The sequence below is a fragment of the Oryx dammah genome, unplaced genomic scaffold (assembly GCF_014754425.2).
Source record: "Oryx dammah isolate SB20612 unplaced genomic scaffold, SCBI_Odam_1.1 HiC_scaffold_11232, whole genome shotgun sequence".
NCBI lineage: Eukaryota > Metazoa > Chordata > Mammalia > Artiodactyla > Bovidae > Oryx > Oryx dammah.
The window spans coordinates 6,768,107-6,772,865 of NW_024080625.1; the positions used below are offsets into that span (position 1 = coordinate 6,768,107).

Sequence of the window (4,759 nt, forward strand, 5' to 3'; positions counted from 1 at the left end):
CAGTGGCCACAGGGCTGGAAAAGGTCAGTTTTCACTCCAACCCCTAAGAAAGGCAATGCCAAAGAATGCTCAAACTACTGGACAATTGCATTCATCTCACACACTAATAAAGTAATGCTCAAAATTCTCCAAGTTGGACTTCAACAATTCATGAACCATGAACTTCCAGATGTTGAAGCTGGTTTTAGAACAGGCAGAGGAATCAGAGATCAAATTGCCATCATTTGCTAGATCATTGAAAAAGCAAGAGTTCCAGAAAAATATTTATTTCTGCTTTATTGACTATGCCAAAGCCTTTGAATGTGTGGATCACAATAAACTGTGGAAAATTCTTCAAGAGATGGGTATACCAGACCACCTGACCTGTCTCTTGAGAAATCGGTATGCAGGTCAGGAAGCAACAGTTAGAACTGGACATGGAACAACAGCTGCTGCTGCTGCTGCTAATTCGCTTCAGTCGTGTCCAACTCTGTGCGACCCCATAGACGACAGCCCATCAGGCTCCTCTGTCTCTGGGATTCTCCAGGCAAGAATACTGGAGTGGGCTGCCATTTCCTTCTCCAATGGAACAACAGACTGGTTCCAAATAGGAAAAGGAGTACGTCAAGGGTGTATATTGTCACCCTGTTTTTTTTAACTTTTATGCAGAGTACATCATGAGAAATGCTGGGCTGGATGAAGCACAAGCTGGAATCAAAATTGCTGAGAGAAATATTAATAACCTCAGATATGCAGATGATACCATCCTCAGGGCAGAAAGCAAAGAAAAACTAAAGAGCCTCTTCATGAAAGTGAAAAAGGAGAGTGAAAAGTTTGGCTTAAAGCTTAACATTCAGAAAACTAAGATCATGGCATCTGCTCCCATCACTTCATGGAAAATAGATGAGGAAACAGTGGAAACAGTGTCAGACTTTATTTTGGGGGGCTCCAAAATCAGTGCAGATGGTGACTGCAGCCACGAAATTAAAAGATGCTTGCTCCTTGGAAGGAAAATTATGACCAACCTAGACAGCACATTATAAAGCAGAGACATCACTTTGCCAACAAAGGTCCATCTAGTCAAGGCCATGGTCTTTCCAGTAGTCATGTATAGATGTGAAAGTTGGACTGTAAAGAAATCTGAGCACCAAAGAATTGATGCTTTTGAACTGTGGTGTTGGAGAAGACACTTGAGAGTCCCTTAGACTGCAAGGAGATCCAACCAGTCCATCTCAAAGGAAATCAGTCCTTAATATTCATTGGAAGGACTGATGTTGAAGCTGAAACTCCAATACTTTGGCCACATGATGCAAAGAGCTGACTCATTTGAAAAGTCCCTGATGCTGGGAAAGATTGAAGGCAGAAGGAGAAGGGGATGACAGAGGATGAGACGATTGGATGGCATCACTGACTCGATGGACATGAGTTTGAGCAAGCTCTGGGAATTGGTAATGGACAGGGAAGCCTGGTATGTTGCAGTCCATGGGGTCACAAAGAGTTAGACATGACTGAGAGAGTGAACTGAATTGAATTGATATAGAAAGAGGGAAGTATAGACTGAATCTGCAACTGTAATTGGAAAAGGAGAAACAGTTATTTTTATTAGCCAGGATAAAGGGATTCTCTTCATTTTTATTTTTTGAGCAATGTTCCTGTTCCTGTTTTTATTCAGTATAATTATAATAGTACCCCAGGTTTTTGTCTTATCTATCGCAGTCACAGAGTGGCCTTGTTTGTTGTTCATGTTCTATAAAATTGTCATTGTTTAACTTGAGAGGACCAATTTCCAAGTACTCATAGTAGGAACAAATTAAGAACAACCTAAATGTCCATCAGCAGGAGAAAATGGACATAAAAATATGGAATATTAAACAGCATCAGTTCAGTTCAGTTCAGTCGCTCTGTTGAGTCCAACTCTTTGTGACCCCATGGACTGCAACATGCCAGGCTTCCCTGCCCATCACCATCTCCCGGAGTTCACTCAGACTCATGTCCATCGAGTCAGTGATGCCATCCAGCCATCTCATCCTCTGTTGTCCCCTTCTCCTCCTGCCCCCAATCCCTCCCAGCACCAGAGTCTTTTCCAATGAGTCAACTCTTCCCATAAATTGGCCAAAGTACTGGAGTTTCAGCTTTAGCATCATTCCCTCCAAAGAAATCCCAGGACTGATCTCCTTCAGAATGGACTGGTTGGATCTCCTTGCAGTCCAAGGGACTCTCAAGAGTCTTCTCCAACACCACAGTTCAAAAGCATCAATTCTTCGGTGCTCAGCCTTCTTCACAGTCCAACTCACATCCATAAATGACCACAGGAAAGACCATAGCCTTGACTAGACGGACCTTAGTCGGCAAAGTAATGTCTCTGCTTTTGAATATGCTATCTAGGTTGGTCATAACTTTTCTTCCAAGGAGTAAGCGTCTTTTAATTTCATGGCTGCAGTCACCATCTGCAGTGATTTTGGAGCCCAAAAAAATAAAGTCTGACACTGTTTCCACTGTTTCCCCAGCTATTTCCCATGAAGTGATGGGACCAGATGCCATGATCTTCGTTTTCTGAATGTTGAGCTTTAAGCCAACTTTTTTCACTCTCCTCTTTCACTTTCATCAAGAGGCTTTTTAGTTCCTCTTCACTTTCTGCCATAAGGGTGGTGTCATCTGCATATCCGAGATTATTGATATTTCTCCCAGCAATCTTGATTCCAGCTTATGTTTCTTCCAGTCCAGCATTTCTCATGATGTACTCTGCATATAAGTTAAATAAGCAGGGTGACAATATACAGCCTTGACGTATTCCTTTTCCTATTTGGAACCAGTCTGTTGTTCCATGTCCAGTTCTAACTGTTGCTTCCTGACCTGCATACAGCATACAAACCCAAATTATATATGCAGTACTTTTTAATGTACAAGAATTATATATATACATTGAATGCTGTTGCCTTGCTAAGTCAGTTCAGTCATATCGGCACAAAAGATAGAATGTATCAATGAATATATCATTTGTGATGATAGTACATTTATGGATGTCAGTTCAGTTCAGTTCAGTTGCTCAGTTGTGTCCGACTCTGCGACCCCATGAATCGCAGCACACCAGGCCTCCCTGTCCATCATCAACTCCCGGAGTTCACTCAGACTCGCGTCCATCGAGTCAGTGATGCCATCCAGCCATCTCATCCTCTGTCGTCCCCTTCTTCTCCTGCCCCCAATCCCTCTCAGCATCAAAGTCTTTTCCAATGAGTCAACTCTTCGCATGTCACAAATATAAAACAGTAGTTACATTTGAGAAGGAAAGAAAGTGAACTGAAGAAAGCATACATTGTGGGTTTCGACAATCTGAAACACTTTATTAAAAGAGTAACTTTAAAAAATTATGGTGAAAATGCCAACATTTGATGAATTTGAGTTATGAGTGAATGGGTGATTATTTATTAATTTTTACATCTGATGCTTGATATTTTTCATAATTATAGAAAATCAAATCATAGTTTCAAAACATGCCAAAATTTTTGAGATTTTTCATTTTATCCTTTCTTTACATGGAGAAAATCTACTGATGAAATGCCCCCCTGCAGGAGAATTTAATGTAGTTTAGCGCTTCCCTGGTGGCTCAGATGGTAAAGCGTCTGCCTACAATGCGGGAGACCCAGGTTCGATCCCTGGGTTGGGAAGATCTCCTGGAGAAGGAAATGGCAATCCACTCCAGTATTCTTGCCTGGAGAATCCCATGGATGGAGGAGCATTGTAGGCTACAGTCCATGGGGTCGCAAAGAGTTGGACACAACTGAGCGAGCTTCACAGGATTCTTGTAGGAGTAATCTGAATGATCAGATTAAGGCAGCTTTCTACTGTGAAAGTTGGGATCACCCAGAAAATATCCTTGCACTGGGGGGCCTGTCCAATTTATGCCAGCATTAAATGTGCACTTTGGAAAGAGTTTATTTAGAATGAATCTGCTCCTGATTTTGAAATTCTTTAAGAAAAAAGAACAAGTATGGGAGGACAAAAGGAAGGAAAATCCTATAATCTAAAAACTGTTTGATAAACTAACTGCCAGAAATCCTAATTGAGTTATGCAAGCCTTTTATAATTATAACACATCTTGTTTATTTCATTAGCAGTTAGAAATAATCTTCAGGGAGAATGTTAGTGTGGTTTAGGACCCTTATAGGAATGATCTGAATAACGAGTAAGTCAGGGAGATGGAATTTTAATGCTTCAACTAGTCTCCATTTTCTGGGTTTGGTCCATATGGTAATAACCTACCAACATGTATTTTCAGAAAGTGAGAAGAGACATGAAAATCATCTCTAGTGACAGGCAAGAGTATTTTAAAAGTGTTAATGAAAGGCTTTTCACGACATGTGTTAAAGACGGTAAGGAGAACTTTCAAGAGGGACACTGCAGAGAGAGTTTTCCAGTAGGAAAGAGTGCTGAACTCAGTTTAAGAACAAGTGAAGATTTACAGCCAGGAAACAGGGTGGGGTGGGGGATGGGAAATAACTGAGTAAATATCAAAGCTAAGGTGATTCTGGCTGACCTGACTTGACAAGATTCTTGCTGAAGTTAGGCCAGATTGATAAAATATCAAGGAAGGGATTTTTATTAATCTGCCTCAACAGGATTTTTGCTAAAACTGGGCAAAGCACAGAAAAAGCAGAGCACAAGGTCATAGAGGAAGAGCCTCTCAGAGCAGCCTAATTGAAGTTTTGTCAAGGAGAAAGTCTTTATCAAATATTAGTATAAGAATGTGGCTAGACTTTGGGAAGAAATCACTGGGACTTGG

At 41.0% G+C, this 4,759-nt stretch overlaps 1 non-coding gene across 1 annotated transcript; it reads left to right on the forward strand.

The window, feature by feature from the left end:
• Positions 1-3,572: 3,572 nt before the first annotated feature.
• TRNAC-ACA lies at positions 3,573-3,644 on the forward strand. The gene has a single exon. It is a non-coding gene; the product is annotated as a tRNA-Cys (tRNA).
• The last annotated feature ends 1,115 nt before the right edge of the window (positions 3,645-4,759 follow it).